General features: G+C 44.1%; 1 protein-coding gene and 1 non-coding gene across 2 annotated transcripts in view; both read right to left on the bottom strand.

The window, feature by feature from the left end:
- Positions 1-13,283, bottom strand: part of LOC126109884 (calcium-binding mitochondrial carrier protein Aralar1) — a 702,128-nt gene that overhangs the window by 583,159 nt on the left and 105,686 nt on the right. The gene's annotated exons all lie outside the window — the stretch shown is intronic.
- On the bottom strand, positions 5,762-5,836 carry Trnap-cgg (transfer RNA proline (anticodon CGG)). Its single transcript has one exon. It is a non-coding gene; the product is annotated as a tRNA-Pro (tRNA).

Genomic DNA, 13,283 nt, shown 5'->3' on the forward strand with positions numbered 1-13,283 from the left:
CTCCATGTCCACATATTTATTTCTCAACATAGTCACCCTGACGACGAAGAAATTTCTCCCAAAGGGAGACCAGTTTGATGATGTATGTATGCATGTATGTATGTATGTATTTATTGAACTGGGGACCTAGAAACGACAGAGGCTTCGTCCCCGCCGTAGCCCTCAGTGGTTCACAGCCCCACAACAGGCTACAGCAGTCCACTCACCCCACCGCCGCCCCACACCATACCCAGGGTTATTGAGCGGTTCGGCCCCCAACATGGAAAACGGCCAGTACACAATGATATGCGAAATTGTTAAAAGTTTCTATGCTTTATATTTTATTGCATTAGTACCTAATAGTGCTCGTGTTATAGACTATTTCAGGCGCCAATTAAAGAAATGTGTTGTGTCAGCTTAGCTGTTCCCAAGCAAGCAGCACATCTTAAATGCGCCAGCAAACGTATGGTGCTGACGAATGAAGGAGTTAAAAAAAAGAAGTGACTAGGTGCGTTTGCCGTTGCAAAGCAACTCGACTGAGGCGGAAAACACGGCAAGTGTGAACGTAAAAAAATAAATACTTCTAGTTGCTGGCATTTTCTCTTTTTACGCCTCTTGAAACGTTCGTTTGAAAGCAACTGCTATTCCAGCGAGGAAAGTTCGCGCCGTCTGTGTACAGAAACTAAAGTGCTCGACATTTTGCAGTCCTCACAAAGGCTTCTCAGTGGTTTTTCCCCGACACTGAAAGCGATGCACAAACCTTTTCTACTTTGCGTCTTCTGTTTCGCTTCTCATAAACCTAGATTGCAGCTTGAGATGAGACACGAAAAAGTAAAAAAAATAAATCCTTTGTGTCCTTTTCCAGTGCGAGGGAATGAAAGACGAGAAAGTGAAAAAAAGAAACAGTTTAACATTTTTATGCCAATGCCTAACGAATATTATGCATTTTTAAAAATGTACCTGTCTTTACTGGGCAGCAGAGAAATGCGGTTGTCCGAAGGTAAAGTTTCAGCGTTTACACAAAGAACTGCAGCTAACACAAACACTGCTTCGGACATATTTCCACTGAAATAAAAGCGTTATATGCTAAAACCTCGCTAATTCAAAGGAGCTGTTCTGAGCATCTTACTGTATTCATTAACCCTTTGTTCCCTAGTTGTCTTTGCCCCAAACCACAATTTTATACATTTTTTTCAGATACCAGTGCGTTCAGCGTGAACAACCGATGCTAAAGAAATTGGTACTTAAAACACAATGAATAAAATTTTAGTTTAGGGCCAAAGCACGGCGGCTCAAAGGGTTGAAGAGCATAACATGAACATGACACTCTTAAGTTAGACTGAAACACAGAGATTACGTATCGTCTACAGAAAATCGGCTGCCGCTACTGATGGGTTATATGCAACAAGCAGCACCTTCAAATTCTCTTCACAAAATTTTCATATTCTCTCGCTTGCAATGTGCAAGCTATTAGTCCGACAGAAAAAATTAACAGGACCTTTCTATAGGAAATTTAATGCAGTTAAATTATGTACTAGGGTACGTTTTCGCTAGAGGCCATGTTTTCCAGTTTTTCCTGAGAAACGTACAGAATTGAGCTTCAAATGTACACCCACTTCCAAGTTAGTCTCCAACCTGTCAGGATTTCTAATACACTCCTGGAAATTGAAATAAGAACACCGTGAATTCACTGTCCCAGGAAGGGGAAACTTTATTGACACATTCCTGGGGTCAGATACATCACATGATCACACTGACAGAACCACAGGCACATAGACACAGGCAACAGAGCATGCACAATGTCGGCACTAGTACAGTGTATATCCACCTTTCGCAGCAATGCAGGCTGCTATTCTCCCATGGAGACGATCGTAGAGATGCTGGATGTAGTCCTGTGGAACGGCTTGCCATGCCATTTCCACCTGGCGCCTCAGTTGGACCAGCGTTCGTGCTGGACGTGCAGACCGCGTGAGACGACGCTTCATCCAGTCCCAAACATGCTCAATGGGGGACAGATCCGGAGATCTTGCTGGCCAGGGTAGTTGACTTACACCTTCTAGAGCACGTTGGGTGGCACGGGATACATGCGGACGTGCATTGTCCTGTTGGAACAGCAAGTTCCCTTGCCGGTCTAGGAATGGTAGAACGATGGGTTCGATGACGGTTTGGATGTATCGTGCACTATTCAGTGTCCCCTCGACGATCACCAGTGGTGTACGGCCAGTGTAGGAGATCGCTCCCCACACCATAATGCCGGGTGTTGGCCCTGTGTGCCTCGGTCGTATGCAGTCCTGATTGTGGCGCTCACCTGCACGGCGCCAAACACGCATACGACCATCATTGGCACCAAGGCAGAAGCGACTCTCATCGCTGAAGACGACACGTCTCCATTCGTCCCTCCATTCACGCCTGTCGCGACATCACTGGAGGCGGGCTGCACGATGTTGGGGCGTGAGCGGAAGACGGCCTAACGGTGTGCGGGACCGTAGCCCAGCTTCATGGAGACGGTTGCGAATGGTCCTCGCCGATACCCCAGGAGCAACAGTGTCCCTAATTTGCTGTGAAGTGGCGGTGCGGTCCCCTACGGCACTGCGTAGGATCCTACGGTCTTGGCGTGCACCCGTGCGTCGCTGCGGTCCGGTCCCAGGTCGACGGGCACGTGCACCTTCCGCCGACCACTGGCGACAACATCGATGTACTGTGGAGACCTCACGCCCCACGTGTTGAGCAATTCGGCGGTACGTCCACCCGGCCTTCCGCATGCCCACTATACGCCCTCGCTCAAAGTCCGTCAACTGCACATACGGTTCACGTCCACGCTGTCGCGGCATGCTACCAGTGTTAAAGACTGCGATGGAGCTCCGTATGCCACGGCAAACTGGCTGACACTGACGGCGGCGGTGCACAAATGCTGCGCAGCTAGCGCCATTCGACGGCCAACGCCGCGGTTCCTGGTGTGTCCGCTGTGCCGTGCGTGTGATCATTGCTTGTACAGCCCTCTCGCAGTGTCCGGAGCAAGTATGGTGGTCTGACACACCGGTGTCAATGTGTTCTTTTTTCCATTTCCAGGAGTGTATGTTTTTCATGGCACTCTCTCCTACCACTTAAATTTGCAACTGCACGAATTATTTCCCATATGTGACCTTTTTTGTCTAAATAGATTGGCCTTATTACAAATCTGGTTTAGTTGAACGTTTACAAATTGTAAAACTGACGTTTGTGTAAATTTCAGCTAAGGATTTTGTGAATTTTAACAGCATAAAATAAACAATTACATCGTTCTATTCGTCAGACGTTCTGACTACGAAGGGTTAATTTTGGATTGAAATTTCGATGTAATTAGTTTTAGTAAACGTTAAAAAAACTTTTCTGTCATTGACACCAAGGGTACACTTAAATTAATAATGTTAATGGAATGCCTGACTATGCTGGGGGCGTAATAGGCCAATCAATAGAGGCCAGAAAATGTCGAACGGCGGAAATAGTTGGTGTAGTCGGACATTCTTGTAAAGAGGTAGGAGGGAGTGCCATGAACAACAGAAGAGACATCCCAACTGCTGAGAGATGAGCGTGGGGGTGCAGATGCACTTCAAGGTCACTGTTGTACGTTTTTCTTGAGTAACTCGAGAACCGTGGCCTCTAGCGAAAAGTTATTCCAGTACAAACTTTAAATTTCGTACTAAAAGGTCCTGCTCATGTTTTCTGTACGACTTATAGTTTCCCATTAGCGAGTGGGAGAATACGGAAATCTCGAGCGTGGCATTGAAAGGCATTGCGGGTTGCATAAAACCCTTCGGTAGGGGTAGCTGAATCACCGTGAATGTAGTGTGAAAAACTTTTATTACGAAACTAAGGGAAACGAAAGATTCTTTTCTTTTAACCTATGATACAGGCAAAAACTACTGTATATTCAATTTCGCCAAATTTTATTCCAGTACAGTAATTCGATGTCCTGGAGAAACTTACTCCTGCAGGTACACACAGTACTTTGAAAGTTATTGATTTTGTGGAAAAAAAAATCAGTTATTTTATGCAGTGTACTTTGAAAGTTATTGATTTTTGTGGAAAAAAAATGAGTTATTTTATGCAGTGTATTTTCAGCATATATTATTCAGCAAATAGGTCGTTATCGTCCATCCTTTCATTTGTTTCGTGATTCGAAAGTAGCTGTGCACACTCTTCATGATGTTCTGCATTTCCTACGCTGTGGAGAATGGAACGCCAGTTTTGACTCCATTGCCAGATGCGTCGTGGTCGTCGTCATATACAAAGATGCGATCGATCTGTAGTGCATTGGACGACCTCGTACAACACTGCACCTAAAAATGTAATTAACATTAACTCTATCGGAAGAAAACACTAAACTATGTTGACACAAAAGTGATTGACTTTCACACAGAGTTCACAGATCTCGACACATCCTGATTAGTCACCGCATAAGAAAAGCGTCAATGGCATAACCGAAAGACTTAGGGTGACATACTAAACCACGAGTGGTGTGTAGGATTGTAATACATGCCTTGTTACTAATTTCTGTAATTAATTGTTAGATGGCATGTCACACCAATTTTCAGTTCCAGGAGGCTGCTAGGAGATGTCAGTAGAGTGGTACAAATGTGTTTTTGTATCTTCAGTTGTGCATAGGACTTCGTGAGGCGCTGTTTAAAGAAGTTTGTGGTCGCTAGTGTTTATGAAATCCCAACAAGCCATTCTCGCCCTACAAAAAGAAGTAGTAGTAGTATAGTAGTAGTAGTAGTAGTAGTAGTATAGTAGTAGTAGTAGTAGTAGTATAGTAGTAGTAGTAGTAGTAGTAGAAGAAGAAGAAGTCAACGAAGCTATTTCATTGTATTTTTGTTCATATTTTGCGTAAGATGTGATATTCGATTATATGAAGATGATGAGGTCCCATACTCCTCGACAGAGCATAGGGGACGATGCGGGAGACCCTCACCGCCGTACTAGGCAAGGTCTTAGCGGAGGTGGTTGGCCATTGCCTTCCTCCGACCATAATGGGGATGAATAATAATGATGATGATGAAGACGACACAACAACACCCATTCATCTCGAGGCAGGTGAAAATCCCTGCCGGGAATCGAACCCGGGACCCCGTGCTCGGGAAGCGAGACCACGATCTGCGGACATTCGATTACATAATTAACAGAAAATATTGATACACCTAGTTCGAAGCTTCGACTGGACATTTCACATGACCTAAGGACTCAGTTAACCACACAGCTCTCTGCCGTCACTTCCTCTCGATCCTTGACATGTACGGTGACCATGAAGTGGTTTACAGTGACGGCTCGGTGGCTGATGGTCACGTTGGCTTCACGTATGTTCATGGAGGACATACTGAACAGCACAGCCTGCCAGATTGCTGCAGTGTTTTCACTGCTGAGCTGGCGGCCATATCTCGTGCTCTTGAGCGCACCCGTTCATGCCCTGTCGAGTGGTTTCTTCTCTGTACTGACTCCTTGAGCAGCCTACAAGCTGCCTACCAGTGCTACCCCGCCATACTATGGTAGCGACCATGCAGGAGTCCATCGGTGCCCTGGAGCGGTCCGGTCGTTCTGTGGTGTTGGTGTGGACCGCGGGCCACGTCGGAATCCCAGTATATGAACTTGCCGACGGGCTGGCCAAACAGGCTACACGGAACCCGCTTCTGGGGATCGGCATCCCTGTTGAACCCTGGTAATACTCAAATCTTTAGAAAATCAAAAATTACAATCTCACCACAATTATTTAAAGGAAATAGGAAACTTCCTGGCAAATTAAAACTATGTGCCGGACCGAGACTCGAACTCGGGACCTTTGCCTTCCGCGGGCAAGTGCTCTACCAACTGAGCTACCCAAGCACGACTCACGCCCCGTCCTCACAGCTTCACTTCCGCCAGTACCTCGTGTCCTACCTTGCAAACTTTACAGAAGCTCTTCTGCGAAGCTTGCAGAACTAGCACTCCTGGAAGAAAGGATATTGCGGAGACATGGCTTAGCCACAGCCTGGGGGATGTTTCCAGAATGAGATTTTCACCCTGCAGCGGAGTGTGCGCTGATGTGAAAGTTCCTGGCAGATTAAAACTGTGTGCCGGACCGAGACTCGAACTCGGGAGTCCCGAGTACGAGTCTCGGTCCGGCACACAGTTTTAATCTGCCAGGAACTTTCACATCAGCGCACACTCCGCTGCAGAGTGAAGATCTCATTCTGGAAGATTGTGATTGTTTTACAATTTTAATTTGACTCAAAACAGACTTTATTATAAACTTCAATTAGGACATTTGCCCTCTTACTGATGCAATATACAAATCTTCACTTTAATTGAATTGCATAAACACGAATAAGAATCATATTTTGCGTCCGCAACCAAAATCATAGCTAGTAGGCACGGTGAATAATCAATCATAAACAATCGTTCTTGTTTAACCATATCTCAAAAGACTAGTAACACTATAGACTTCCAACCCAAAGTTACACAGCCACATAATACCACAACTTCATTAAAAAAAGATCTTAAAGCTTAATGCCCCCCCATGAACCATGGACCTTGCCGTTGGTGGGGAGGCTTGTGTGCCTCAGCGATACAGATAGCCGTACCGTAGGTACAACCACAACGGAGGGGTATCTGTTGAGAGGCCAGACAAACGTGTGGTTCCTGAAGAGGGGCAGCAGCCTTTTCAGTACTTGCAAGGGCAACAGTCTGGATGATTGACTGATCTGGCCTTGTAACAATAACCAAAACGGCCTTGTTGTGCTGGTACTGCGAACGGCTGAAAGCAAGGGGAAACTACGGCCGTAATTTTCCCGAGGGCATGCAGCTTTACTGTATGGTTAAATGATGATGGCGTCCTCTTGGGTAAAATATTCCGGAGGTAAAATAGTCCCCCATTCGGATCTCCGGGCGGGGACTACTCAAGATGATGTCGTTATCAGCAGAAAGAAAACTGGCGTTCTACGGATCGGAGCGTGGAATGTCAGATCCCTTAATCGGGCAGGTAGGTTAGAAAATTTAAAAAGGGAAATGGATAGGTTAAAGTTAGATATAGTGGGAATTAGTGAAGTTCGGTGGCAGGAGGAACAAGACTTCTGGTCAGGTGACTACAGGGTTATAAACACAAAGTCAAATAGGGGTAATGCAGGAGTAGGTTTAATAATGAATAGGAAAATAGGAATGCGGGTAAGCTACTACAAACAGCATAGTGAACGCATTATTGTGGCCAAGATAGATACGAAGCCCACACCTACTACAGTAGTACAAGTTTATATGCCAACTAGCTCTGCAGATGACGAAGACATTGAAGAAATGTATGATGAAATAAAAGAAATTATTCAGATAGTGAAGGGAGACGAAAATTTAATAGTCATAGGTGACTGGAATTCGAGTGTAGGAAAAGGGAGAGAAGGAAACGTAGTAGGTGAATATGGATTGGGGCTAAGAAATGTAGAGGAAGCCGTCTGGTAGAATTTTGCACAGAGCATAACTTACTCACACTTGGTTCAAGAGTCATGATAGAAGGTTGTATACATGGAAAAACCCTGGAGATACTAAAAGGTATCAGATAGATTATATAATGGTAAGACAGAGATTTAGGAACCAGGTTCTGAATTGTAAGACATTTCCAGGGGCAGATGTGGACTCTGACCACAATTTATTGGTTATGACCTGTAGATTAGAACTGAAGAAACTGCAAAAAGGTGGGAATTTAAGGAGATGGGACCTGGATAAACTGAAAGAACCAGAGGTTGTACAGAGTTTCAGGGAGAGCATAAGGGAACAATTGACAGGAATGGGGGAAAGAAATAAAGTAGAAGAAGAATGGGTAGCTTTGAGGGATGAAGTAGTGAAGGCAGCAGAGGATCAAGTAGGTAAAAAGACGAGGGCTAGTAGAAATCCCTGGGTAACAGAAGAAATATTGAATTTAATTGATGAAAGGAGAAAATATAAAAATGCAGTAAGTGAAGCAGGCAAAAAGGAATACAAACGTCTCAAAAATGAGATCGACAGGAAGTGCAAAATGGCTAAGCAGGGATGGCTAGAGGACAAATGTAAGGATGTGGAGGCTTATCTCACTAGGGGTAAGATAGATACTGCCTACAGGAAAATTAAAGAGACCTTTGGAGATAAGAGAACCACTTGTATGAACATCAAGAGCTCAGATGGAAACCCAGTTCTAAGCAAAGAAGGGAAAGCAGAAAGGTGGAAGGAGTATATAGAGGGTCTATACAAGGGCGATGCACTTGAGGACAATATTATGGAAATGGAAGAGGATGTAGATGAAGATGAAATGGGAGATACGATACAGCGTGAAGAGTTTGACAGAGCACTGAAAGACCTGAGTCGAAACAAGGCCCCCGGAGTAGACAACATTCCATTGGAACTACTGACGGCCTTGGGAGAGCCAGTCCTGACAAAACTCTACCATCTGGTGAGCAAGGTGTATGAAACAGGCGAAATACCCTCAGACTTCAAGAAGAATATAATAATTCCAATCCCAAAGAAAGCAGGTATTGACAGATGTGAAAATTACCGAACAATCAGTTTAATAAGCCACAGCTGCAAAATACTAACACGAATTCTTTACAGACGAATAGAAAAACTAGTAGAAGCCGACCTCGGGGAAGATCAGTTTGGATTCTGTAGAAATACTGGAACACGTGAGGCAATACTGACCTTACAACTTATATTAGAAGAAAGATTAAGGAAAGGCAAACCTACGTTTCTAGCATTTGTAGCCTTAGAGAAAGCTTTTGACAATGTTGACTGGAATACTCTCTTTCAAATTCTAAAGGTGGCAGGGGTAAAATACAGGGAGAGAAAGGCTATTTACAATTTGTACAGAAACCAAATGGCAGTTATAAGAGTCGAGGGACATGAAAGGGAAGCAGTGGTTGGGAAGGGAGTAAGACAGGGTTGTAGCCTCTCCCCGATGCTATTCAATCTGTATATTGAGCAAGCAGTAAAGGAAACAAAAGAAAAATTCGGAGTAGGTATTAAAATCCATGGAGAAGAAATAAAAACTTTGAGGTTCGCCGATGACATTGTAATTCTGTCAGAGACAGCAAAGGACTTGGAAGAGCAGTTGAACGGAATGGATGGCAGTTTCTACTGCTGCCAACATTACGTAGCTGACTGTGTTGTACAAGGTAGCCATTGTCGTCTGTTTCGTCATTGTTTTGCGCTGTACTGTTCTGCGTGTTTTTATTGTGCAGTTGTGCTAAACATTATCAAAATGAGTGAAGAGGTAGTTACTGGCCCATCTCGGGAGTCGCCAACAACCCCTACCGGTAGGCCTACGGTTAGAAGGAAACCAGTATTACGTAGGATACTCGCAAAATTATATTGCGTGTAATTGAATGCTGCGAAAGGGAAAGGGAGCCCATTTACAAATCTTCAATGAGAGCTGCTACATACACAGGGCAAAGCATGCGTAGCATTGGAAGATTCAAACAGTTTTCCACAAACGCCTGACAAGAAAAGGTGAGTTTCCATTTCAGATATTTTGTTCGCGATCACTTTGAAGGAGTCCCCTACTTCGTCCGAATGTACATGACGATTTCAGTTTCGTTTACGAACAACATTTAAAGCGAGTTTTACTTCCAAGCCTTTCGTCTGCTTTCGTGTAAGCATGACGCGCAATTTGTAGTGCCAGCACTGCAACTGGTAGGCGTGCCTTGTCCCCCCCTCCCTCCACCGGCTCCCCGCCCCACACCAGCCAACGCTTGCTTCCTCCTCTCCCCGCACTCCCCCCACAACGGCCGTCCTACAGTTAACACACTGTACAGTCCAGATTTAGCTCAATCTTCCATCTGTTCCCGATAATGAAAGACGATCTGCAGGCGACATCATTATGCTTCTGATGAAGACGTTGAGAGAACTGTGAGACTGTGGTTGCGGAAACAGAGTGTCGACTTCTTCCGTTAGGGCTTCAGAAAACTTGTGCATCGTTGGCGGAAATGTATCCAATTGGCTGGTGGTTAAGTGGAAAAGTGATTATTGGTAATTAAAGATCGCATTCTAAAGATTATTTCTGGGTTTGATTTATTAAAATATTCCCATCGAAACCCAATTAACGAAGGTGGAGGCATTATTTTTCATTCTACCCTCGCAGATTTCCATAGTCGTGCACAGTAGGCCGCCGTGAAGTGAACAAATGCCAGTCTAGCAGTAAGAGTATCTCCGCTTGCACTCCCATCCTTACCCGGCCAGTTTTCTGACATAATCAGTTCTGACAATGTGGACGACCTTTAAGATCTGTGACCTGAATATCGAAGGAATCTCTATAAGCAAATTTGTTGACTACACCCTCCACTTTTTCAGTACAATAGCTTTGGACACAAAGCGTTAATCGCAGTATTGTATGAGTCAAGACTCGCAACTGGTGTGTGACTAAGAATTAAAATTTTATTTTATTGTTGTCATTGTATATTAATAATGCACAATAATATTAACCCATAGAAGTAACTGACAGTTGATTGAACCACCAGTTTCAATGGTAAAATACTAAAAACATATAAAAAAGCTATTCCACTACTGTATCTGTAGCGTAAGAAGTCGAGGCTACAACAATGCCGGATTGTTGTTTGTTGTGGTCTTCAGTCCTGAGACTGGTTTGATGCAGCTCTCCATGCTACTCTATCCTGTGCAAGCTTCTTCATCTCCCAGTACCTACTGAAACCTACATCCTTCTGAATCTGCTTAGTGTATTCATCTCTTGGTCTCCCCCTACGATTTTTACCCTCCACGCTGCCCTCCAATACTAAATTGGTGATCCCTTGATGCCTCAGAACATGTCCTACCAACCGATCCCTTCTTCTGGTCAAGTTGTGCCACAAACTTCTCTTCTCCCCAATCCTATTCAATACTTCCTCATTAGTTATGTGATCTACCCATCTAATCTTCAGCATTCTTCTGTAGCACCACATTTCGAAAGCTTCTATTCTCTTCTTGTCCAAACTATTTACCGTCCATGTTTCACTTCCATACATGGCTACACTCCATACAAATACTTTCAGAAATGACTTCCTGACACTTAAATCTATACTCGATGTTAACAAATTTCTCTTCTTCAGAAACGCTTTCCTTGCCATTGCCAGTCTACATTTTATATCCTCTGTACCTTGACCATCATCAGTTTTTGCTCCCCAAATAGCAAAACTCCTTTACTACTTTAAGTGTCTCATTTCCTAATTTAATTCCCCCAGCATCACCCGACTTAATTTGACTACATTCCATTTTCCTCGTTTTGCTTTTGTTGGTGTTCGTCTTATATCCTCCTTTCAAGACACTGTCCATTCCGTTCAACTGCTCTTCCAAGTCCTTTGCTGTCTCCGACAGAATTACAATGTCATCGGCGAACCTTAAAGTTTTTATTTCTTCTCTATGGATTTTAATTCCTACTCCGAATTTTTCTTTTGTTTCCTTTACCGCTTACTCAATATACAGATTGAATAACATCGGGGATAGGCCACAACCCTGTCTCACTCCCTTCCCAACCACTGCTTCCCTTTCATGCCCCTCGACTCTTATAACAGTCACCTGGTTTCTGTACAAATTGTAAATAGCCTTTCGCTCCCTGTAATTTACCCCTGCCACCTTTAGAATTAGAAAGAGAGTATTCCAGTCGACATTGTCAAAAGCTTTCTCTAAGTCTACAAATGCTAGGAACGTAGGTTTGCCTTTCCTTAATCTTTCTTCTAAGATAAGTTGTAAGGTCTGTATTGCCTCACGTGTTCCAGTATTTCTACGGAATCCAAACTGATCTTCCCCGAGGTCGGCTTCTACTAGTTTTTCCATTCGTCTGTAAAGAATTCGTGTTAGTATTTTGCAGCTGTGGCTTATTAAACTGATTGTTCGGTAATTTTCACATCTGTCCACACCTGCTTTCTTTGGGATTGGAATTATTATATTCTTCTTGAAGTCTGAGGGTATTTCGCCTGTTTCATACATCTTGCTCACCAGATGGTAGAGTTTTGTCAGGACTGGCTCTCCCAAGGCCGTCAGTAGTTCCAATTGAATGTTGTCTACTCCGGGCGCCTTGTTTCGACTCAGGTCTTTCAGTGCTCTGTCATACTCTTCACGCAGTATCGTATCTCCCATTTCATCTTCGTCTACATCCTCTTCCATTTCCATAATATTGTCCTCAAGTGCATCGCCCTTGTATAGACCCTCTATATACTCCTTCCACCTTTCTGCTTTCCCTTCTTTGCTTAGAACTGGGTTTCCATGTGATGCCGGATTAATAGTAGCAAAACCTGCTTCCTTGTTCCGTCTGATAAAAATAAATGCACCTGGCTGATGTCTTGCCTGTAAGAATCTGGTGTACTGGTCGTCCGAGGAGTGAAAAAAAAAAAATGGTTCAAATGGCTCTGAGCACTATGGGACTTAACATCTATGGTCATTAGTCCCCTAGAACTTAGAACTACTTAAACCTAACTAACCTAAGGACATCACACAAGACCCAGTCATCACGAGGCAGAGAAAATCCCTGACCCCGCCGGGAATCGAACCCGGGAACCCGGGCGCGGGAAGCGAGAACGCTACCGCACGACCACGAGCTGCGGACCCGAAAAGTGAGAACTTACCGTGGTGAACGAGTTTTTCGAGTTAAAGGGAGAAAACTGCATGAAATTACATGATATTAGTAAAAAAATAAGCTGACCAATATGCAACTTGTGGCGTTACGCGTTACAGAGACTATTCTTGAACAGGGCATCGAGCGGGCACACTTATCGGGTACCAGCTGTTCCCGTTCTCGCCGTTATACTATCGTATCGACTGCTACCGTTAATTACGGCGTGGCACAGCTCAGCCGCTCTTTAAGTGCACACTGGGGGGCGGGGGCGTCTTCACGTTTTCATCTCCAATGTATAGATCAGAAACCAAGAACGAATAAAAATAAGTCGCATCACCCTGGCGATTCGGTTGCGAAGTAACACAGTTCGTAGTGACAGACGGTAAATCATCGAGTAGAACAGAAGTGGTATCTGGCGTTCGGCAAGGTAGTGTCATAGGGCCTCTGCTGTTCCTGATTTACATAAATGATCTAGGTGATAATCTGAGCAGCCCCCTTAGATTGTTTGCAGATGATGCTATAATTTACCGTCTAGTAAAATCATCAGACGATCAACTCCAATTACAAAATGATCTAGAGAGAATTTCTGTATGGTGCGAAAAGTGACAACTGGCACTAAACAAATAAAAGTGCGAGGTCATCCACATGGGTACTGAAAGTAATCCGATAAATTTTGGGTACACGATAAATCTCACAAATCTAAGGGCTGTCAATTCGATAAAATACCTAGGAATTA

This window comes from Schistocerca cancellata, chromosome 12, assembly GCF_023864275.1.
Source record: "Schistocerca cancellata isolate TAMUIC-IGC-003103 chromosome 12, iqSchCanc2.1, whole genome shotgun sequence".
Taxonomy (NCBI): Eukaryota; Metazoa; Arthropoda; class Insecta; order Orthoptera; family Acrididae; genus Schistocerca; species Schistocerca cancellata.